Source organism: Haemaphysalis longicornis, unplaced genomic scaffold (genome assembly GCF_048455015.1).
Source record: "Haemaphysalis longicornis isolate Haplotype H1 unplaced genomic scaffold, Haemaphysalis longicornis Haplotype H1 scaffold_1, whole genome shotgun sequence".
Lineage (NCBI taxonomy): Eukaryota > Metazoa > Arthropoda > Arachnida > Ixodida > Ixodidae > Haemaphysalis > Haemaphysalis longicornis.
In genome coordinates, this window is record NW_027526203.1 from 399,040,970 (window position 1) to 399,066,234 (window position 25,265).

At 50.2% G+C, this 25,265-nt stretch overlaps 1 protein-coding gene and 1 pseudogene across 1 annotated transcript in view; both read right to left on the reverse strand.

Annotated features, from left to right (window-relative positions):
* Positions 1-25,265, reverse strand: part of LOC144155377 (uncharacterized) — a 120,868-nt gene that overhangs the window by 1,606 nt on the left and 93,997 nt on the right. The gene's annotated exons all lie outside the window — the stretch shown is intronic.
* Positions 1,849-24,624, reverse strand: LOC144179915 (uncharacterized; annotated as a pseudogene).

Below are 25,265 nucleotides of genomic sequence, written 5' to 3' on the forward strand. Positions count from 1 at the left end.
AAAAGTACACCATGTGTCGTCTGCGGCGGCCGCACCAACTACCAACTAAAGCAGTGACGTCCACACAAGGTGCTACGTGATTGGACGATGTTCAAAATTACAATTCAAACAAGTTTCAGTTTCGGTTCTGCAAAACAACATGTTTGTCATCCGACGTTATCATTGCCTGGGCATTCTCGATGTCTCAGTAATCGGCATACAGCGCTTCTGCCATGTTGTCGGCTGTAAAATGCGTCAGATAAGCCTACCAGCATGGCTTGGAATCGTGAAAATCACTAGCCGAGGCGTACGCAGTGGATGAACGCCCTCCACGTCACCGGATACGCTCAAATGCGCGCTTTCCACCCACCTTTGGAGCTTGCCTTGCTCGTGCCTGTATCGCAAGAGGTGTGTTCGCACCAGGCCAAGAGTCGGCTAATTCGGGAATGTGCCCGTGAGCAGTCCGTGCTTATGGCAACGCCACGCCAACGAGAACTCGCCAGTGCGTCAGTGTCAGTCTGCACGCGTTCTGCGAACTCGTTCATGTAGCAATGAACGTTACAGCGCAAAAATGCTGAATTCAGTATATAAAACATTGCCCAAACACAAATAAGACAATTAAAAAAAAAACATGGGCTTTCGGAGATTCCAACTTGCGAATCGCAAAACATAGTACCTATAGGTGCTCCACACTAGGTACTCGGCCATAAGCTGCAGCGCTGCCAAGGGCGGAAATATGCAGTATATAATGTATAGCCAGTTCACATTTTTATTTAGTTGTATCATTCCAAGCAGCTTAGATGCCTATTTCTCGAATAGCGCTCATGCAGTAAGCGCCCTCCAAATTTCCACAAATATCTCGTCTCTTGTGACTGTATTCATTAGGTGGAAAAGCGTTCGCAGACGTAAGGTCGTGCTGCTGACCCCTGTGCTAGTTCACCTAGCGCAAAAAGTGCTTCCCACACCTTGGTTTTACGCTGTACGATAAAAAGTTTCGGTTGATTTCAACTCGTTAGTACCTATATTAACTTCGCTGACTCTTCTCCCGTCTTCAATTGACCTTAGATTTTTCTACTATCGTACCAGTCAGCGAAGCGTCGCATGTGCGCTTGTGTGGAGCGACTTGGACTGAGAGCTTGATACAGTCTACAAACTAAAGGCACATTCTTCCAGGCACAAACGTGTCGTGGCTTAGCTTCAAGTGAGCGAACGAATTGCGACTACCCGCCGACGGCAGGCCGACTGACTAAACGCCTGGCCGACTGATTCTGTCGGAGGGTCGGCGAGCCGTGCAGTAGCGCAGTCAAGTTAAGCCATCTTGTTCTGACGTCATACGAAACGTCGCAGGACATCGGCAAGGAGGATTCAGGGAGGAGGACAGCATTTTCGAGTTGATTTCTGCACTGAATAGTCGCGTAACGCAGAGAGAGTGGACTAAACATGGCCTAGAGACTCCAGACTACAATTTGCGCTAGCAATCCCGCAATCTTTACAGATCACTTCAGTGTCCCTTAGCGGGGCGGAGCAGAGAAGGGGACAAGACGCGGCGCACTGATTGCTAACTGACACATTTATTTGAAACCGAGGAAATATATGCGCAGAAGAAAGAAAGAAAGAAAGAACTATAGAAGCGTGCGTGCGTGCGTTCTTTATAGAACGCACGCACGCCTGGACACGCACAAAAGGAAGAAGAGGAAAAGAAGGAACGAGAGAGTGCGGCACGGAAGACATAATACACGCGCATATGAAGAGTTCAGCGTTCCAAGCCTCATGAGTCGAGACCAAACTCTGCTGCGTTCTGCGTTGGGTTTGGCCAATCATCGGGGCTTTGCTGTTGTGTTATCGTTTTTTCTTTGTATCTGCGTTAGATTATAGGCAGTTCCCATGTCTGCCTCTTCTCCCGGCCAGGGGTCCACTCCCTGGTCGGCTAGTCTCTTGGTGCAGGAACTGCCTCTGGATTCCTTCCTGCAGAATGGCGTGGCGGCTGTCCCGGTGGCGATGCTCCCTGCCAACAGTGGGGCAATCAGGCTAAAAAATTTCAAGACTATTCAAAAAGACCTAAAAGCCGCAAGTGAGCACTTCAGGAGCGTTAAGGAGGTGCGACCGTACGGGAAGGGCGGAATTATCTGCAAGTCATCAGATATTATATCATTCCCGGTAAGGCCTTTTGTCCCCTCTCATCTTGCGTGTACTAAAGGGATTGTCCGCGGAGTTGACGTGGATATTTCCATGTGTGAGCTCCTTGAGCAGGTTCTGGGTGCCGGTGCGATCGCGGTGTACCGCTGCTCTTGTATGTTGGACAATGTCCGCACCCCTACGGAATCAGTGATCGCCGCATTTGCGGGCTCCTCATGCCCTTCAGAAATCAAAGTCTGGAGAGTCGAGCCTTTGTCCCCCCGTCCTCGCCAATGCCAGAACTGCTGGCGCTTTGGTCACAGTGCAGGAATTTGTAAATCCTCCACTCGCTGTTGCAATTGCGGGCCCGATCATCCCGCTAGCCAGTGTACTGCGGATGACATTACTTGCTGCCTCTGTCGAGCTGCGCATCCAGCGGATACTCGAACTGCCCAGCCCGCGCAACGGAAGTCAGTGTCTTGGAGGTGCTGGAAAAGCGCCGTTGTTTCCGCTTTGAAGCGGTAAGTATAGTCAGAAAGAGAGCTTATGGGTATGCAAGTGCTACCGCCCGCCATACCCCAACCAATGAGGCTTATCTTGCCAAAGCAATAGCGCTAGCACTGGAAGAGGTGTTACCTGAGGTTTCGGTACAAATGGTCTTGTCGGTGACGGAACAGGTTTCGAACCTTTTGTCTGCTCAGACACAACATATTGTGCAAGTTCTGTCTTTGCCAGTGTCGGTTTCCCAGGAGCAGGCCTGCTCGCAGCCTTTGTCCACGACTAACAGGGATCAAACGTCCCAGGCTTCAGCGGTTCGAGGGGATAACCTCGCGAGGAATCCTCCATCGATAAGCTCACTCCAGACGGCTACTTCCAACGAGGCTATTAGCCCGGCTCTGATGACGGTCTCAACGCACCAGTTTCGGCTCCTTCGGCTCCTGTGGTTTCACAGGGTCAGTCTTCCTCCCCAGTTCTTGATCCAGATTGTGAGTTTGAAATGGAACTAGAGATACCGGCTGCGTCGACAAGGCGACCCACGGAACCGAAATCCAAAAAAGCTGAAAAGGGCCAAACAGAAATTAAGCTTAAAGCATCTTGGAGGCAGCCATGGCTGCTATTCACTCCCCCTAATGTCACTCCGGGTTCTTCAATGGAATTGTCATTCGATAATTGCGGCTCTCACAAGTCTTAAATGTCTCATTAACATTCAAGGTCCTGATATTATCCTCCTCCAAGAATCTTGGTTGTCAAAGAATAAGCCATTCACTCTCCCGGATGTTCGGTTGTTTAGATTAGATAGGGCGACCCGAGGAGGTGGATTATTGATTCTGGTATCATCCAAATTTTGCCACAAATTCAAACTGTATTTTAAGCCCTTGTCACCGGTCTATGAACTGCTGGCGATTCATATGTGCCTCCCTGGATGCGTTTCTTTTTCTTTAGTTAATGCATATTTCCCGAACGGAGTGACTACCACAGGTCCCCTCGATCTTGATCTTTCGTCGAGTAAGCAAAACCTCGTGATCGCCGGAGACTTCAACTCGCATCACGCCAGATAGCTGTCTCCCCAGGTACACCGGAACGGGTATTGCGGACGTTGGTAAAAAGTATGAAGTTATGAAAAAGAAATTGCGTTCGGCTATCATATCTCTTCCGAGTGAGTCTGAGGAAAACAGGACTATGACAGCCGCATTGAAAAGCTCACTAAAGAAGCCGGAATTCATTGTAGGTTCAGCCAAGAGAGATGGCGTAAGCCCTCGGTGGGATCAGGACTGTTCTAGAGATTATCGGCGTAAGAAGGCGGCGTACAGGAGGTCTATTCATAACCAGAGTCCCGATAACTGGTCAGATTTTAAATATTATTCCTGTATTTTCCGCCGAACTATCTCTACGGCTAAGCAACTGCATCATTCGCATTCTTTCTCGGCGCTTCCAGAAACAAAAAACAGGCGTGCTCTCTTTGCTTTCTTGCGTAACCACAAGAGTTTCCGGTTCACCAGTTGTGGAAACATCTGATGAAATCATGAATTCGATCGAAAGGGTGACCCAGGACTTACAAATCAGGTTCTCATCTACTCTATCACCCATTGTCGTAGAAAGTATACCAATTGTAATGATATATACCACTGTCACGATGGGAGAGATGGGGGATGCTGTTATGCGGTGTTACGAATGAGCCCGCCGCTGGGCTTCGTTTCAATACTCCTCGGCTGTGTGGCGAAGCCTCCACTACGTGCGCCTTTCAAGCAGGCCCCTTTGTCGGTGACTCACGCCTGCTTCAAGCTCCGACAAGCCTGGGTCTCTGGCGCCTATCTATCGGCGTGTTTCAAAACTTCGGCGGTTGCAAACGAGGCAGGCTTCAACGTGCCCCAAGGACACAGAAGCCCCGCGTCCGCTGCAGAGACCTCCTCTATCCCCTCTCTCGGACTCAACGTGCGCCGAGGCTACCGACTGCTTACGAACTCTGGAAAGAGTGTTGTGTGTCTGTGCCGTTCGTGTCGGGTGCACAATCTAGAGGGAACGCTTGTTTCGACCGTTAGCGCTTTGGGTTAGGGTGCCTTGATGCTCGCGCGCTCCGCTGAGGGTGAGGACAGCCGCGTCGTCTGCTACGGCATCCGCCATTACGCCTCCCGCCGCAGCTGGGTAGCATGCGAAGCGCGCGACCATTTGCGGTGCACGGTACGTTCAGGCACAAGCGCACGTTCGCAAGCTTTTCTATTTTGCGAAGCTTAGCCAGCACTTAGCGCTGTTGTTGCCTAAATGTTTATCAAAGAAACGAAGTATGCCTTGTAAGCCTGTGCCTGTGTTAGGCGTCAGTGGCTCACGTAGACTTCAATGTATTAAAAACGAATCTTCTTCCTTAGGCGGGAAACAACAGACGTTCGATAAGTCTAAAGCCCGTACTACATGGAGCGATTTCGCCTGCGAATTCGCTGATGCGGCGCCGCTCGTGCGGCAAAACCACCTTTTTTCGTTGCTGCGGCAAAGTGCCAAACATTTGAAGCGGTCGAGCAAACGCCGCTCGTGCGGCGTGTGCGGCGTAGAGGGGCCGGACCTGCGGCCAATAGGAGCACAGCTCGGCACCACTTGCACGCTTGGAAACCAGATGGCGCTGCTTGTCTGAGCGCGACAAAAGCGCGAGCGCACCAAAACGTTTGTCTTCTCTGCAGTGTGTGCGTATATTGATAAAGAATTGGCGATTCTTATATAAAACCGCAAATAAACTTATATTTACCGCAAACCAGGCAGAAACAACTTGCCAAGAAAGTAAAATAAAACCACCCTTGTTAAAATCACAACAACCTTTGCTGGTGGCAAACTTAATTCAGTCTGCAAACAAGGCGCGTCTGAAATGCGAAAATCGCGGCGTTCGCAGGCCCCATGTAGACGACAATTCCAGGCATTGCGAACTTCGCAAGTGCGAATGTTCGTTCCAGCGGATTCGCAGGCGAAATTCGCTCCATGTAGAACGGGCTTAAACCTTTACCTATTTTCTTTGTAAAAACGTTGTTCCAAACACGCTACCAATCGTTTAAAGCACTTACATACATGCTGCCAGCAGCCGTACTTGTACCACAGCGTAAAAATTTCAGTATTGTGGAGCTAGCTAGTGTTTACAATGTTTACAAACAATTTATTAATTTTCCAAAAATGACATCATTGCATTGCACGCAGAAAAAGCGCCCCCTCCCGCCCCCCCCCCCCTCCCCCCCACCACTTGTTCCAAGGAATAAGGTTCCGAGCGGCAATACTGTGTAAATATGCTGGTAAGATGAAATGTGAACTACTTTATTAGTATTCTTGCGGAAATTATTCAAACATCTAAATTTTTGTGGCATATAAACACCTGTTTTTACCTTATTATTATCTGACATTGATACACATCCCCGCCCCACCATTTACAGAAGATATTTTACGGGAATACCTGAACACATCACATCCATACTGTCGCTCTACTTTTACGAAACAAAACCCGAAAATTCCAGTGAACATGTGATTTATTCGTGTAATGCTGCGCCTGCAGAAGAAATTTCACTAATAAAATCCTACATGGAGAACTTGCTGAGGACTGTCGCTGACTCGCTGTTATCTTCATGACTGCATTCGGTTTCAGCCTTTCCCAACCATACCGCAGTTTCATTCATAGTAGTTTGGTTCAAAGTAAGACTGGAAAGGAAATTACAACTGGATTTCAGAAGACTGGCAAAATAACGATGAATGTACGTCCTTGTCATCTAACCAAACCCTCAATTATGCGCGCTGTATGATCCCCGGCAAGAACAAGCTGTGTGTGTGACAGAGAGAAGTATTTATTCATTGGAGAGGTTTAATAATCTGATTTCACGTGCGTTTTCCCGTGAGCCGTTTCAATGAGCGTGACAATGGACCTTGCCTGCTGTTAGGGTAATACGTTAAACCTTTGAACTGAAAATTTATGCGAATAAAAACAATCAGCTGATGAAGAATCAGGTTTGTGGGGTGAGGCTTTATAAAGGGCGTTCCTTGCCTGCTGTTACGGTAATACGTTAAACCTTTGCACTGAAAATGTTTGCGAATAAAAAACAGCTGACGAAAGATAAGGTCGTTGGGGCGATACTTTATGGCAGACATTACAGATTTATTTCTGTGAAAAGTTTGTAGCCAAGTCGTGATTTCCTACTATGGTAGAATTTAATTATCTTGTAAGAATGACACAACACTGCGCAATAGGCCTGGGCTTGTTTTTACTTGTCATTTAAAGGAGCCATGAAGAGAAAACACAAGTTTGGTTCATTCAAAAGATTGTCTCGTTAGAATCATACTGACACCACTTTTAACGTAAACTTCGCTCAAATAAGCTACATAATTAGGAAAAACGGGAATGGTCATGCGACCAGGGCCGTACCCAGAAATTTTTTTCGGGGGGGGTTATGAATTTTGGGAAGGGGGTAGTTTTGCTGAAAGCAACAGTAAGTATTGTTTACGTGCTGCCTGGAAAAGATTTCGGGAGGGGTTCGAACCCCCAAACCCCGCCTCTGGGTACGGCCCTGCATGCGACCCACCAGCTCATTTCCCGCAACAGAACCTGTGATGTCACATGGGCTAAGCTCTACGATTGGCGGAGGCTGGCAGAAGCAGACGCAAATTAGGTAGAGCTTACAAACTAGACGAACGAGCGATTTGCGCTTAAATTTAGGGCACATTCTTTACAAAGCAATAGGAATGATGGGACAAACAGTGGAAGTTACGAAAGCACATGTAAACATAGAAGTACTGATGCGTTCTGCTGTTCGTACTGCGCACAGCATGCTTTGGTTTAGCTGCACAGCACTATGGGGCTTGGGGTTGCCTCAGACGACACTGGCCGATTGACGCAAGCAGCGGTGTCTTACGTGACCCCATTTGTCGAGCGAGCACTGTTTCAGGGAACGAATATTTTCTCCCAGAACAAAAACAAGCCAGGTTTAAATGCGGGCAAAAACAAACCAAACGCTTGCCACGGTATGGTGGCGCCATCTAGGTTACGGAACGTAAAGAAACGCGGGAACAAACCAACACCGCTACAGGGTGGAGACAACCTTTGAACGGTCCCGTGCCGCCGCAATTGGGCCAACGGGCTCAACGCGTTATTCTTTTCGTTTCCCACGAGACCTAGCAACGCGAAACAGACAATATGATTCAAACTTCTTCAGTAAACCGCGTTGCGGCGATAATTTTAGCGCGGTTTTGACACGATGACTTGCATCGGCGGCGAGCGAGCAACCGAACATGGCGGCGCCAGCGTTACGTGTCTCTACCCTGTACGGCGGATGCGTGAATGAAGGTACTCTAGGCTGAAGAGCGGTCGGTTCCCGTGATGTCACTTGGGACCACGAAAACGCACGATTGAGCGGGAAAATGAAAATTTTAACCTAAATTGTTTAATTTCTCAGTGAATAAAGCACCGTTTGTATCCGGACAAGCGCTGGGGGCACTATAAAACACGAAATCTTTCGAATAAAACCAACTTGCATTTTCTCTTCATGGCTCCTTTAAAAAGCACTGCTTCACAAGAACGAAGACAGCGGTAACCGGCCCGGCATCGTAACGCTGAACATTTTTCGCAGTAACAGCATAACTTTTGTGTCCAAACGTTCTCATTTCGGAAGAGGCATGTAAGTTTCGACGAAGTTGTGGAAAGCATGCACGAATAAATACAAATTCTGAACCCAGGGTGAAACTTTCCCACGCAACGACACTACTCTGAAACCCTCGGTAGTACTTTTGAATGTATTAGAATACTCGGGGCCCTTTAGGCTGCGCCAAATATTGCCCACACGGGTGCTTTTGCATTCAATAAAATAAAAGATAATGGTGCGCTAAATATTTCTGGCAGATGAAATAGCTTCGCGCTAAAAAAAAATAAATGTTAACTTACGATACAAATGGATGAGGCTTTGGTGAACTGCCGCTTGTCGCGCTTGATTTTCGCTGTCCAAAGAAGCTTTCTTTTCGATCCCCTTCCCCTGGGCAAGTGCTAGAGTTTTCAGCAATTCCTAGAATAATTTTCGCCCTGCGGCCCGCATCACAAGGGCATGGTGATGGAAACGATCGCATAAAACTGGTGCGGAACGAGCATCGAGCGAGCAACAACATGCACACCAAGCGCCGGGGCCCGGCCGGAGGAGTCAAAATGGCGGCCACGCTGCCGCCAAGGCCGCCGAGGCGGCACCTGCCCTTTCAAAAGCTGACACCACTCTAAGCGGGGGCGCGCGCATCGAGGCACTCTACTTTGGGTATAAATACGACCCCTCCAAGCGCTGTATTTCATTCCTGTTTGAGCAGTGAATCAATGCTGTCACTCTGCTCGAGTCCTGTACTGTAACCTCGCCCGTAGGGGCATTGTTCTTTAGCTTCAGCTCACCTCACGCTATGAAGTAAACGAGTAACGTTTTGCCTACGGCTTCTGCACTTCTTCACGGCAGCAACACTGGCTGGCCGCTCGCTTCACACCACGCTACCACGTGTATGTCGGAGGCGACAGAGCTCGGCTCGGGTCGGCCTTCCCGTACGCAGCAACGGCTTGTCAGCGGTGGGATGACAACGTCGCAACAGCGGCTGCCGGGAGCCTCCCCGGGGCCAGATGGGGTTTGTACTCCCGCGATAAAACTTGTTTGAGGAATCTCCTGACGATCTGTTGAATATCATAAATACTTCATTGGAAAAATCATGGATTCCTGCAGATTGGAAAATCGCAAAAATTGCCCCCTTCTAAAGAGTGAGTTATTCCGTGAGTAAAGAGTGAGTTATGTCGGGATAATATTCGTCCAATTGCACTACTAGTAACCTAGGCAAACTGATAGAGATAATACGCGCCGGGTGGGTGATCCCACCCGACGCGTATGTTTCTCACCACTTTCTTTCAAAAATCTGCACCTGTTTCAACGAGAAAAATGACCTACCACATTCTCCTCTTGGCTTTCCTTGGCTTTCTTGACTGCCTACCCTTATTTCTGTATGTGCGTGTGCGTGCGTGTGGGCGTGCGTGTGTGTGCGTGCGCGTGTGCTTGCGTGCATGTGTGCCTATACCTTCGTAATATTTCGGAGCTGCCTGACGAAAGTTCTGGCTCTTGCTTGGCGTCGTGTGCCGTATTATGAAAATTATGAATAGATGCATATGTCTTGGCAGAAGCCTTACGATTATTTGCTCGCGAATATCAGCAGGGATAAGCAATGCTATGAGAAATGCCCACCGGAGTTGCTGCGAAAACCACGTGTAGCCAGATTTCGTAAGCTAAGAAACTCTTTTCTGTCATTATTGTATGCCGCTGACAGCGGCCATTGGTCGAACCACGTCACGTGACATTTGTTTAACTTGGAAGACCCATGGGCGCTGACATTTTGGTGCCTCTGTGCTGCCTCGGGGCCGCGTTCTTCAATAAATCCTGATTTTCTGAGCGCTTTGTGGGTGTATGACAGTTTGACAATAAGTTTTTAAGCCCTAGCCCGAGTATCGATGCCGTGCTGCTCTGTACTGGACTGTTTCAACCGGCTAGCAGGTGGAAAACGCCTACACCGATCCCCGCTGGGAAAGAACAATGGCCTAGCGTAACCTACAGCCATTAGAAAAGCGTAGCGTATTCTCTATAGAGCACTCAATACGCTACGCCAATACGCTACTCAACGCTAGCGTTGCTTATTTAGTGGCCCTAGGTTACGCTATAGCGTAACCTAGAGCCACTAAATAAGCAACGCTAACGTAACCAAGCCTGACCCCGGCGCCCTGGCGCACTGTCTCGAAATCCTCGAAAAGTAAACACGGCTGCCATGAGAGAGAGAGAGAGAGAGAGAGAGAGAGAGAGAGAGAGAGAGAGAGAGAGAGAGAGAGAGAGAGAGAGTAAAATTTATTTCTGTATTTGAAAATAGGGAGAAGGTAATGTAGAAAGAGTTATGGGTGAAGTCCTACTTCCAGAAAGCCAGTAGCAAAGGCTCCCAGCTTGGCTCTCTCTAGCAGCTGAACAGTGCTAAATCCCAGGACTCTCTAAAGGTTTGGAAGGTATTCTGTTGGCAAATTATAGGGCAGTTCCAGACTGTGTGGAAAAAGGCTGCTCTTCATTGGCATTTGTGGCATTCTTCATTATATCGCCCTGGGAACATAAGGGACAGCCTGGGTTAGCGTAGGAAAATGTTGGTTTGTATTTTTTTTTGGTTTCTTGCTTCTTCGGCATCTAACATGTGATGCGGTGCGGGCATGGTCTTTCTTGCTTGCCTTTGTGTGAAAATCCTTTCATTAAGCGACATGAAGGGAGGGAGGGTGCAAAGCGTGGAACCGCATGGCGGCGGCTTCGGCCGCGAAGCGGTGTCGGGAGCTCGAGCGACCGCTTCTAAGAGCTCTCTAAAATGCCGCTTAAGGCACGCACGAAGTCGCTTGTGTGGTAAAGGAGCTTATAATGTGGGCGAAAACGGTACTACAAAACATCAGCCACGCCGCTGGTGAAAGCGCCCACGCAATATCTGTCGGGGTGGTAAGCCTAAACATCTCTGGCGGAGCCAGCCGGCTGTCCCGAGCACTTCGAAACTGCCGCCTTGAGGCGCGCGCCTCCCCATTGGTGGAAGTCGCCAGGCTCGTCCCACTGCCGCGCGCGACGCGCGTCATTTTCTGAGCGAGGCAGAAGCTGCCGCGCGCGCGGAATCGTCGACTCGGGGGTCAAAAAATCACACGCGCAACGCCGACGCCCACGAATCGCGTGCAAAAACGCGCCATGCGGTTCACCGGCGAAAGAAAACATTCCTCCGGGGAGAGCGAACAAGGGGAGAGCAATGTACAAAGGCACGACGAGAGGGGCTCGACAGAGGAAGAGAGCAAAGTGAAAGCTGAGCGGCCGGCGGTGCGGGGACATTATCGGCCCGCGCAAATAATTTTTCTGGGTCACAGTCGGTGCTTCTCTTTATCTTACTCCGTGGATACTCTGGCATCGGCCAATGGCCGGTACCTATGTACCGGTCATTGGCCACATGTTAGTTGTCATCTGGCAACAAGGCAACCCATCGGTTTCATCCAAACCGCAAAGGCACCATCGCCACCGACATCAATCGAACGCGCCGCCATCTTAGTTTAGATGCAACGCATCTCATGCTCGCCTACAGTGAACTAGAATGTCTTGATCCAGTGGCGCGAACGGAAGCGCTCTGCCGCGTTCGGCTGAAGCAAAGCGCGTCTACCGCCGCCAGGGGCGCCACTGCGCCTTCTCCGAAAACGGTACCGCGGTTGAACGGGCCGTTGCTTGGGGCGCTCGCCAGCTATTGCCGCTGCCGTTTTTTAGTGTGGTACAGTAATTAACCTTTACGGAAGAAAGATGCTCACTTTTGTTGTCCCTGTACCTTTCTAGGAACGTTTTGTTGCTTATCAGACCCGTTTGAGCCATCGGGCAACGGTCGTCTGCTAGCGGCGCAGACGACACGAGGGGATGTGCGATGCGTTGGCGGCGCTCGGTCGGGCAGACTCTCCGTCTGTTTATGGTCGAGGCCGGCCTTTCATTTTCTGCGTGTTTTACGTTTCCGTGATGTTCCCCTACAGAAGCAAGGGGTATCTAATCGTCAGAAAAATAGTTATTACGAGTGCTGTCGAATAGAGGTTGGACAGGCGCCGGGTAGCCGCGATGTCAAAACGAAGGACGGACACCTATTCCTTTGCTCCGAGTTGTCACAGTGGTTACCCAGGTGCTCCCAAGGCGTCTTTGTTCGCCGCTCCAAGGGACGATGAACTGCGCAAAAAGTGGGAACAAAATTGGGGAAGACTGGACAAACTCTTGACCATATCTTTAGCCGTCGGTGAGCGCCACTTTGGGCCCGAGTGCATATATATTGCGGGATTAAATCCACGTAATAAACGGCTGTGAAGTGCGACTTGCACGCGGGAAGCTGTCACTGGCTCCAGGTGCTGTACCTACCATCCTGCCCAGTGGCGTAGCCAGGGGGGGGCTGACCGGGCTTCAGCCCCCCCCCGAAATTTTTCCGGCCGTCGCCGTGCTGCCTGTATGCCTGGTACGTCGCCTGTGAACAAAGCTGCATATCCTTCGAAAGTGCCAAGGACTCTGGTGCCACTAATAGAAGCATTCGCGACTCAATGTCTGCCCTACCCAAGGGTGTTTACACAAAACCACGGCCAGACTCGACTCTTTTTCCGCGCTGCGGAAAGGGAGTCGAGTCCGGCCGTGACAAAACGATGCGCCTGAGGGGTGCGAACCGCTGAGGGATGATCGCGGAGGGGGCAGCCCCGAAAGCCACGACGCCTTCGGGTAAGCTCAGCGCACGGGACGCCAAAGGCATGCGTTGTGACCCTTTCTTTGTGCGAGACATGTGGCAACACAGAGAATAATTGGCCGGCTGAGTCGTTCTCAGCAGAGGAGATTGACGCCGGCCATTGATGGTTGAAGACTGGTAGGATGCAGGCCCGAAAGGGAACAGTCGATGTTTGTATGTTAAGCAGAACAACGTGAAAGCGGCGGTGGCTGACCACGGCTGCTCAATCTCCTAGAAAGGGGGAGATCAAGCTGCAGTGGGCACACATTCAAGACTCGTGCAAGGTAACTGAAGAATGCGATGGGGCTACGTAATGGATGAAACATGCAGTTTAGCTGTCGTGCGCGGGCAGAGGGCCTTTGCGAATGAGACACAAAGCAACGTATGCCCCTCTTCCTCGCGTCAGCCCTTCATTCTTCCTTTTTCAACTTTCTGTCGAGCCGGGGAGGGTATTGTTGGAGTGGGCTCAGATTGCGCGCACTGAGTGTCCCCTTCCGACGGCGATGTTGCGACAATCAATTTCACCCCTGCGATTAGGCAGCTTTGTTCGGCGGTATTCTCCCCTAACCTGGGAAAAACTGGAGAACAGCGGGTCGACAAAAAAGGCGCGCTTCGGCTCCCCGAGCCAGTCCCAGACTTTATCCTAAATGTGAAGGCACGACGGTCACCAGCCCGGCTACAGGCAGACGGCGTCGCGACAGTAACAACGATCAGATGGCATAGTGTACCTCGATCACAACTAAAGCCCCTCCATTGCGTCCCCGGCCGCTTTTTCCCTGGACGGCGGCTGCCCAGAGCAGTGTATATTCAGGGTCTGAAACACAACGGCAATATGCCGCGAGGATAGAAGCGCCCCTGGTTTTGAGAAGCTCATGTTCCAAGTGCCAACACCCAAAAAAGGCCTCGAATTGTAAGTCATTTTCTTCCAGTGATTAATCCTTGCATGATCACTGATGTCTTTTGGTGATGGAAGTTGCATTGTACGTTAAGTTGTGCAGTGAAGATCGTTATGCATTCTTTGATATTTCAATAATCATTTCCTTATATTTACACAATGCCACAGTACCTTGCGTCTGCGAGCTAGAAATGTGTATCTCGTTTTATTTCGAACGCAGTATTTGCGTTTGAATTGGTCGTTAAAAGCGCCCACGGTGGAGCGGATAGGTGATTTTTAATGAGGGAAAACGTATATTCAACCCCTGTAAACGCCTAAATATTTTATTATGCGCGAAGGTGGAGAGGGTTACTAAGAGTGTATCGGGACAGCGTTAGTATGAGTACATGAAGAGTGAAAAATATATTGTTTTGGCTGCAGTTTTAATAGTTTGCTTTTACTAGGACGAAACTCCATGTGAGGTAGCCGCTGTCGCATTGTGTGCGCGTTATCGGGACTTTTGTTGCCGCGTTTCATATCAACGCGTGCATCCACTGCTACACCCAATTTTAAACCCATAGCAGCGTGCACAGCGCAAGTGAAGGACCCTCGTACTGGTGGCGAAGAAACGAACGTGCCTTTCTGGTAGAATTTTCCTTTAACTCTTCCTGGCCTTCTTTGAAGTTCTGTGGACGCAGGAGTATCGTTCTTTCAAGGCTTGATCGGTCGTGCAAGACAACAGAATTTCCTAATTAAATAAACGGGCTACAATCCGCAGGCCCTCTCAAGAGCACCAACACACCTCCGCCCTCCTCCTCCTCCCCCCACCCCCTACATACGGGTGCGCGCTGTTGTCTTTCTTCCTGAAGCCACAACTGCTACGTATACATTCTAAAAATGTTGCATGAAGGACATTTTGAGCAATCGTCAGCATTTCTTAAGTAACCGCTCAGGTGAAAAATATCCCTTCTGGTTTCATCTGGTTCCAGTTCAACTGGTTTATTGGACAATTCCCAGATGAAACCAGTAGCCACTGGAACCAGTAGGTCCAAACCAGTAGTTCTGGGGCCAGTAGGACAAAACCAGTAGGACTGGGACCAGTAGGGGTAAACCAGTAGCATCTGGGACCAGTAGTGTTCAAAACCAGTAGCAACTGGTCGTAGTCCTTGTGGACCAGTGGCTACTGATCGACAAAAACACAGCTGATTCTCAGACAGGGCACTAGCAGAAGGCGCATGAAAGATAAACTGCTCAGGAACATTTCAGTACCAGATGGGAGTGATTGTAGCCTAGTTGGAATATAACAGAAATCATTCGCAGCTCATTGCACGCTAGTGCCAGTCATGATTTATATTAAAGCAACAAGTATGGCAAATAAATGAAAGCATTTTATTAGATTGATAAACTTTATAATACAGTTTCGAAACAAGCTGTGACCTGTTCCTTCCGAAGCAGGATGGCTGGGAAGTGAATAAGATACACAATGTTTGGATATACACGTGGTCCTACCTTCGCGGTCTAGCAAACAGCAGACCTCAGGACATGGCACAACAGTAAGTGCACAATGACGCTTCTTCGGTGCAGGATGAATGTATAAGGAAGCACTTGTTCTGACTGCACAGCTGCAACACTTCTGCAAACCACTTGAATAAAAGTGGCTTGGAAGCACAAATGAATACTTTCATTGTCCGCTAGAACCACATTGAAGAAGCCTCATCGAAAATATAAACACCAACAAACCAGCGCCGCTATTACTCGACTACGTGATGCTGTCGCTCAATGAATAAATTGTTACTAACGATGCAGTTCACTCGTTTAAGGTACGGACGAACTTGCACTCTTTTTAACTCGGTGAACTGGACTTACAGCGCAGTCGTGCTTCCCCGCCATTTTGAATATGCAATCTGCTTAGCTTGGTTTGGCTTGACTTCAAAAACAACTCCTTTAAGACAATGTTGCCAGCAGCGTTATGAGGTCGGCTATTTTTTCTGCATTACAAGTTCTTGTCGCCTTGCGATGTCCAACATTTGTGCTAATTGGGTGCATTATGTTGGCCAAGTATTCACTGGTGGCCAGGAGAACATTACGTGTAATAAAATTATGTAAACGTGGCGCAGAAAAAAATTCACCTAAATATTTTATTAGCTACATGAACTGCATTTAAGGGAACATTTTAGAGCTGCTCAGGCCGTAGCAGGTTAAATTTGTGCCTGCCCAATGCAATTAAAATTCGAATGTGTAATCCAACAGCTCTCTTCTAATAGGATGATTGATTCACAACCAATTGCGGTGTGGCAAAGTTGCAAATTATCATTCAATAGCCCCGCTGAAACTCTCTATCCTTGTAAAAAAAGCATGTTGGTTAAGAGACATCGCCATAAAAGGTAAAAGTTATAGTTGCTTGAGCATGAGGGCCCAAACATTGTTTTATTAGCAGAGTTCTCAACAATAACCCGGACGTAACTGCAACTGGAACTATATTTTATCCCAAATACAAACATTTACATGACGTGTAACTTCAGTTCAAAACAATAACCTATCACCTGGGACCAGTTGAAACCAGTTTGATGTGATCCCAATTGAGACCACATGAAACCACTAGCACACCAGGCTGTTGCAACTGGGACCAAACTTGAAACAGTATTCCTGGTAACTGGGCCCAGATGAAACCAGATGTGTATCAGGCCATTGTAACTGGGACCAGTTTGCATTAGTTATCCAGCAACTAGGACCAGATGGAACCAGTAGCACACCAGGCCACTGACAACTGGGACCAGTTCAAACCCAGATGCACGGTAACTGGGACCAAATGAAACCAGTAGCAAACCAGAACACTGGCAACTGGGGCCAGTTGAAACCGTAACCGAGTAACTGGGACCAATTGAAACCAGATGCCCCACATGTAGGACCAGATGAAACCAGAAGAAAACCAGTAGGGCATTTTCACCTGAGCTCGGAAATGACCGAGGAATTATCACGGTAAACAACTTTGCAATTTTTTGCCAATCTATCCTGTCGAAACCACATGCTTCAGTTTCAACATCACGGTCGCTGTCAACCAAGGAAATAGTTTAACTGTGTCATTACTGTCCGCTTCATGATGAAGCATGGTAGTCTTTGGGCTTTCTGTATGCGGGGCCTTGCCAATACGCATGTTTTCTTGGTGCACTCCGGAAAACAAAATGCTGACTTGTTTCGGGCATCGCACCATGCCTGAATGTCATGCTGGCTCTGCGCAGCTGCCCAACCCTCCGTTTTCTGCTGGTCCAAGGAGATTCCCAACATAATTTCCATTTCCCGCGTCTCTAACGAAAACTGCAAAACTCCTGTGCGCCATATACATTCCAGAGCCGCCCATGCTCATGCACTGATAATTTTTTATCGTTTAGCTTTAAAACCGGCAGTGTGTACTCGGCTGAAAAATGGCAGTGCACGCGTCAGCTACAAAAGTATGTCGTTTCATTAAAGTTTGAAACCAAAATGGTAGGACCGCATTATAACTCTTTCCTCAGATCTAACGACGAAATTCAAAACGCAGCAATATTTTGCTCAGCTTGCACAGAACATGCCTAACCACAAGAGTATGGTCAGACATCGCCGTATTTGCGTTATTATTTTTTCTTGCTAAATATAAAGTTAGATACAGCATTGAATGGCGAACTTTGCAGTGTATTGCTCTACCTCATCTGGGAGTGGTAACTAAATGGGGTGGCTGCTCCAGAAAAGTTACTGGATAGTACGCGCCTTCACGCAGACTATAGGGCATTTATGCACGAAGCATTGAAAAATTGACAGGTAATAATGCAACTATTTGAGAACACCAAACTCATTACAGCAGACTCTACATTTGGGCTGTGCCGAAATGTAAACAAGATCCATTATGTTACAAAGCACAAGCTTCTCATGTCCGCCCGGAGACCTGATAGAAGCTACGAAATGGACTGCGTTGAGACTCAAAACAGAAGCGGAAATTTAAACTGGCATGACTTAACAAATACCGATGGCTGAATTATTTCGCTTTGCGTGTGGACTAATCCTGCCATGTTCGTGTAATTTTCGCCCTTAACAGCGCTGTTATTACGCGTGATGTCTGTGTATTTAGGGTTGATATTTGTTAAAATTATTGCTAGATATATAACGCTTCTTGTATGCATAATTCATAGCCTCTCGTTTTTTTTTAAAGATGAGACCTGCGCTACACATAACGCAAGCGCATAGATTCGATGCCCCAGTGGCCTTGATTGATTGATTGTGGGGTTTAACGCGCCGACGCAACGCAGGCGATGAGGCGCGCCGTAGTGGAGGGCTCCGGATTAATTTTGACCCCCTGGGGATCTTTATCGTGCGCTGTTGCGACTGGCCACCCGAGCGCAGTCACCGGTGTAGCGATGTTGCCTTGCTCCGTCCGCTATCGACGCGGCGCAGAGCAGAGCGACGAAGTCCTCGAGCCGACGAAGAGTTGAAGTAACATTTATATACAGTATTTACAGGGTAAGCAAACGTTACATCATTCGCACAAAGGCGACAGCACCCTTTCACTCGGTGCTTCCGAAGAGACTGGTGCCGGAGAGAAGCCGCCGAGGAAAGCCGACGATGAGAGCCTCCGGGCTTCTTTTATAGCCCGGGAGTTCGTTGTGGCCCCAAGAAGTTCGAAATGCTCCAATCAGGGCTCTCGCTGCCTGAAGTTTGAATTCCGACGAATGGTAGCGAAGCGGTGAGTCAGCTGCGCCGCCAATGGGGAAAGGGAGAGCGATGCCGCCGCCGTCTCCGTGACCTCGCCTCCGGGCGTAGCGACATGCCCTTGTTTGGGTCGTTCTCCGCTGAGGGAATCGGCCGCGCCGCCGCGTTTCGAGATGCAGGAGTCGGCCGCGCCGCAGCGTTTAGAGATGCAGGAGTCGGCCGCGCCGCAGCGACAAAGGGAGAGGCGTGACTCAGCCTCGCTGCCGGCGCGTCGCCTCGTGCAACGCCTTTGGGCCAGGCGCTCTGGCACAACAGCACCCCCGCCGCCAGACAATGCGCCGTGAAGACGAGCTGCCTCCACGTGGCTCGGATGCCGGGCGCGCTCGTTCGCCAGGCTCATCCCGGTACACCTCCAGTGCCCCAGGAAAAGGGCGACTCCACCAGGTCCCTCTCCATGAACGGGTACCGCCTGCCAGGTCTGGATCGCAGGTACCTCGCCGTGCTGCCCAGGTGTCTCGACAAGCTTCGTCCGGCCCTTTCGGTTCTGTCCTCGGCCCCGGTGCTCATCGTTCTGGAGCTTGCAAAGAACCGACCGACAACAGACAACACCCAGCGCAAGCAAGCACCCTCTGTCCTCCGTCAGAACACCAGACTCTAAAACGTGACAAACTCTCCTAGCTAAGTGTCTATCCCCAATTTGGACCCTCTACACCAAGAGACCCATGCGGGACGTAAAACTCTTAAAGGAAGAACTCACACTTAAGTGTCAAAATTAACACACGACATTAAATGATAACTAAGGTTGATTACTTGAAATCACGCGGTGCGGAAATAATCAACTGAGGCAGCAAATGAGGGCAATAATTTTGCTCCCATCTACCTGCTAAGATAAAAGCTGCTCACGAAGAGGCGAAAGAAAGACACTGGGAGGATGAACGCAGCCTTACTTAGAACGCACGGCTTAGTGCGTCTGCGTTAGCGTTCAACTTTCCTTTCTTGTAGCGAACAACAAGATTGTGCTGCTGGAGTATCATACTCCACCTTAGCAAACGACCGCTTTTAGAGGACATGTTATTCAGCCAGGTTAGCGGGCAATGATCAGTTTCCACAACAAACTGGGAACCGGCTACATAGCACGCCAGCTTCTGTACTGCCCACACGACGCAGCCACATTCCTTTTCGGATGTGCTGTACGCCTCTTCTCTGCAAGTTAGCTTGCGGCTTAAGTACAAAACTGGTCGTTCCCGGCCATTCGTATCCTCTTGGCATAGTACAGCTCCCATGCCACGATCGCTCGCATCGCACTGAATCACGAAACCCTTCGAAAAGTCGGGGGCCATTAGGACTGGCTCCTCGCTCAGTGCTCGTTTGAGCGTTTGAAAGGCGTCCTCCTTCTTGGTGTCCCATGCCACCTTTACTGGCTCAGTCTTTCTGAGAGCGTCAGTTAAAGGACTAGCGAGTGTGGAGTAATCTCTCACATAATGCTGGTAATATCCAGCCAAACCCAAAAAAGCCCTTATCTCGGACTTAGTCGTTGGTCGGCGATAGTTTAGAACCGCGGCTACTTTGATTTCCGACGGTCTGCGTCGGCCGCACCCCACTACATGTCCTAGGTACGTCACTTCGGCGCAACCTAGGTGACATTTCGACGGTTTGACTGTTAGGCCGGCTTCTTTGAGCCTGCTCAGCACGACTCGTAAGTGCTCTACATGCTCCTCCCATGTGTTCGAAAAGATGGCGACATCATCGAGGTAAGGGAGCGCGTACTCTGAGAGGCCGCGAAGTACATGATCCATTAGTTTCGAAAAGCAATACGGCGCGTTCTTGAGACCGAAGCTCAACATGACGGGACGGAAGGTTCCGAACGGGGAAACGAACGCAGCGTATCTGCTGGCACGCTCAGAGAGGGGCACTTGCCAATAGCCTCGTACGAGGTCTAGTGTGGAAATGTAATTCGCCTTGGATACGGTCTCCACCCGCTCCTCGAGGTTCGGAATCGGATACGTCTGGTCTCGGGTTATCGCGTTGAGGCGTCGGTAATCGACGCACGGCCTGGGGTCCTTTCCAGGTACTTGAACTAGTATTAGAGGGGAGGTGCAATCGCTCTCACTCGGGACAATGACCCCAAGGTCACACATGCGCTTGATCTCGTCCGCCATAATCTGTTTCTGTACGGGAGAACATCGGTACGGCTTGCTACGAACCGGCTCGTCCCGCGTTAACTCAATGTCATGCTCGATTATCGTAGTCTTTCCGGGCCGATCAGAGAAAACATCCTCAAACTCGAAAATTATCTTCTCCAAGTCCTTCTTTTGCGCTTCGCTTAGAGAGGGTTCTAACCTCACTTGCTCCCGCAGGAGATCCGAAGTGCCTTCCTTCAGGTCCGCAGAGGTCAGAATATCTGCGCCTTCCTCATCCTCGGCATTCAAAGCTATGTTCACCACAGCATGACGCTGAATGTAGGGTTTCATCAAATTGCTGTGGTAGATTTTGTTCTGCCGTTTGCCTAGCTTTACTTCGTAGTTTGTGTCAGATAGCTTCGACACTACTTTCGCTGGCCCCTCCCAATGAACTTCTAGCTTATTTTTCTTCGAAGGGCGCAGCAGCATCACTAGGTTACCCACTTCGAACGTACGCTTCCTAGCCGACTTGTCGTAGTACGCCTTCGACAATGCTTGTGCCGCCTTCATGTGGCTCTCAACAAGGTCTTTACTTTTCCCGAGCCTCTGCAGTAGATTAAGAACGTACTCCACCACGTTTGGATCCTCACTGTAACCTTCCCAAGACTCGCGCAGCATTCGCAGCGGGGTTCCGAGACTCCGGCCGTACACCAGCTCCGCAGGGCTAAACCCCGTACTTTCGTGTGGAGCAGACCTCAAAGCGAACATAGCGGCAAGTACGCATGCTTCCCAATCGCGTTTTCGCTCAAAGCAGAGGGCTCGCAGTATTCGCTTTAACACTGAGTGCATTCGCTCCACTGGGTTGGATTGCGGGTGATAGATAGAGCTGTGCACCACTTTGATCCCGCACCTTTAAAAAAAAGTCGAGGTTAGGCAGCTAGTGAAGACGCTACCGTTGTCGCACTGAATTTCAGCCGGAAATCCGACTCGAGCGAATATTGAAAGGAGCGCGTCAACCACTTGAGGAGAATTGAGCTCTCTGAGTGGCACTGCTTCCGGGAACTTTGTCGCGACACAAAGGGCGGTTAGAATGTACCTACAACCGTTCTCGGACTCGGGCAGAGGCCCAACAATGTCGATCACTAGCCGACGGAATGGTTCAGTTATGACTGGTACCAACTTCATAGGCGCCTTCCACTTATCCGTACTCTTGCCGACCCTTTGGCATGTGTCGCAAGAGCGCACAAAGCCTTCGATGTCTTTCCAGCATTTAGGCCAGTAGTACTCTAGCGCAAGTCGAGCTTTTGTCTTTTTCAGACCGAGGTGCCCTGCCCACGCGTTTTCGTGCGCGAGTTCCAGTAGCTGACGGCGATACTTTTCCGGGATCAAAAGCTGCTCGTACTTCTGACCCTTTGCATCCGTGTAACTGCGGTACCACAAGCCGGACTTCTCATGAAATGAAACGTTCTTTTTCTTTGCGCCCCGTTTCACATTCTCAAGCAAGGCTTTTATCGAGCTATCATTTTGCTGTTCTCGAATGAACGTTGCTCGATCCACCTTGATTAACTCATGCCAGCTGTCGGAGACTGGGGACAACGTATCGTTCGCCTCGCACGGCGGCGCCGCTTCGGTTTCTCCGCCGAAAGGGGTGACGCAATCCGCTTCGGCCGCTGGCGGTTCAACCAACCTATCGCGAGAGTGTGCGGTCGGCTCGCAGCTCGGGCTACATTTCTCCCCCGCCTTTACCGTTTCGCTCGCTGGGGTAGTGTCAAGTTCCTGGGAGAGCTTCCGCGCCTGCGATCTCGTGAGTGCCATGCACGCCAAACTGGTAAAGAACGATTTTCCCTGTTCTTTGAGCAGTTGCTCCGAGCTATTAGAGAAGAGATAAGGAAAATGCTCGGGGAGCGCTGCGGACACGGCCGCCTCGGTGTTAAGCTTACCAAAACCGCCTTCAATGACGACCCTCGCAATCGGCAAGCAAACGCTCTGCTCCTCGGCAACTTGCCTTATCCACGCGCATTCTCCTGTGCAGTCGTTTGGAGAAACAAGTGACGGGTGGACTACGTCCATAGTTGCTGCTGAGTCTCGGAGTGCTCTGCACTTCTTGCCGTTCACGTTTATCTCCTGCATGTAGGGCTCGAGCAACCGCATGTTCTTTTCGGTTTCTCGGATTGTAGCGAATGCAACCTTCTGTTTACAGTTTGCCGCGATGTGCCCTTCCTTTTTGCAGTTGTAGCAGATTATCTGCTTCCGCGACTCAAATGCCCGGGCGGCATCCGCGCGCTGCTTAGCATCGCTGTTCGATTTTCGAGACTCATCTATGCCTTCCCCAACCGTTTCTTTCGTAGGAGGTGAGTCTTTTCGAAAACTGCGACGCGCTAGCTGTTTCCCTTCCTCAGGCTTCTTCCTAAAAGCGTCCTTACCGTCCGCTTTTTCAATGCGCACCGCCTTATAATGCAACAACCTGACGTCGTCTTCGACGCAGCGGTAGAATTGCTCAAGCGCTATGCACTCAACCACTTTGTCGCGGTCGTCATAGGCTTCCTCGCCTTTGAGCCACTCAATTAGGTCAGCCTTCAGACGAAATGCGAAGTATATATGCGACTCATTGCCCTTTTTCGCAAACCGAAACCTCTGCCGGAAAGCCTCAGGCGACAACCCTCAAAAGAGCCTCTTTGACCTCGTCGTAGCTCTCAAAGGCCTCCTTCGACAGGCACGTTATCACGTCCGATGCCTCTCCAGGAAGCAGGGCTAACAAGTTTTGCGCCCACAGAGACCGTTCGATATCGTTTCGCTCACAAACGTGCTCAAACTTAACGAGGTACTTCGCCATGTCCTCGCCAATAACGAACGGAGGCAGTTGGTCCCGAATTCTCGGACCGTTCGCAGGAGCCGTTGGAGAAGCTACGCTAGGCGCCGGCGAGCCCTGCTGGAACTCTAACTGCTTCAACTCGAACTGCCTTACGGCTTCCCGTTCCTGCCTTTCGGCTTCCTCCCTGCGTTCCTGTCTTTCCGCCTCCTCGCGCTCCCGGCGCTCTTTCTTTTCGGCTTCCTCGCGCTCCCGGCGCTCTCTCTTTTCGGCTTCCTCGCGCTCCCGGCGCTCTCTCTCTCCCGGCGCTCTCTCTTTTCGGCTTCCTCGCGCTCGCGGCGCTCTTTGATTTCAGCCCTGGCCTCATTGACTTCCTCAGCCGTTACGTTCTCCTTCCGCAAGACCTCAAGAATTGCTTGCTTCCGTTTCGCACGGCCTAAGTCAAGGCCCAGCTCCTGGCAAATTTCGATGAGTTCCTTCACTGTAAGGTCCTCCATCGTTTGCACTGGCCTCTTGCTGCTTACCCGCTTTAGAATTCCCTTGCCGTTCCTGTACTATCGAGCTACTAGTAAGGCACGCGCAAGTAATTCTCTACGCTCCTTTGTTTACCTCTCGGCACTAGCTTTGGTTTCAAACACTTTCTCTAGGCTTGAAACACTCAAAGCTATACACAGTGCTTCACCCAGCCCTTCTCTAAACTACCATAACCTGTGCTAGAGAAGTCTGGTGAACTGAGAGAAAACGTCGAGCGCTTACCACACCAGGTAGTAGCCGTTGCCGGTCGATCCCGCAGCTGCCATCCACTGTTGCGACTGGCCACCCGAGCGCAGTCACCGGTGTAGCGATGTTGCCTTGCTCCGTCCGCTATCGACGCGGCGCAGAGCAGAGCGACGAAGTCCTCGAGCCGACGAAGAGTTGAAGTAACATTTATATACAGTATTTACAGGGTAAGCAAACGTTACATCATTCGCACAAAGGCGACAGCACCCTTTCACTCGGTGCTTCCGAAGAGACTGGTGCCGGAGAGAAGCCGCCGAGGAAAGCCGACGATGAGAGCCTCCGGGCTTCTTTTATAGCCCGGGAGTTCGTTGTGGCCCCAAGAAGTTCGAAATGCTCCAATCAGGGCTCTCGCTGCCTGAAGTTTGAATTCCGACGAATGGTAGCGAAGCGGTGAGTCAGCTGCGCCGCCAATGGGGAAAGGGAGAGCGATGCCGCCGCCGTCTCCGTGACCTCGCCTCCGGGCGTAGCGACATGCCCTTGTTTGGGTCGTTCTCCGCTGAGGGAATCGGCCGCGCCGCCGCGTTTCGAGATGCAGGAGTCGGCCGCGCCGCAGCGTTTAGAGATGCAGGAGTCGGCCGCGCCGCAGCGACAAAGGGAGAGGCGTGACTCAGCCTCGCTGCCGGCGCGTCGCCTCGTGCAACGCCTTTGGGCCAGGCGCTCTGGCACAACAGCGCCGAAATCTCGTACACACGGGCGTTTTTGCTTTTCGCCTCCATCAGAAAAGCGGCCGCCGCGGCCGGGAATCGAACCCGCGACCTCGTGCTCCCCCAGTGGCCTTACACTGGCCGCTACTGTACGGGCGTTGAATGCAAAACATGTTATTTTGCATTGTTAACAAAAACAACTAAATAAAAAATCTAATTCTTACGGCCTACGTCATTTTATTGCGGATGTCACACTCATCATACTCCACACGTTGAAATAAAGCAAGTAATTGCATGAAACTATGGCCGTTTAATGCAATGCCTGCACAAGGTTCCCGTGCGTGCAATGTACGTCCCGTATCACGGGCAGAGATTTGTATCACGCGGTCTGCGGATTTCCGCCCAGTTTACAACTTCAGCTGGCACAAATACAATCACAATAAACACCAATATTATGAGAGACCCTTAAAGGGCCTTTTAAAGACAAAATACAACCTTGTTCA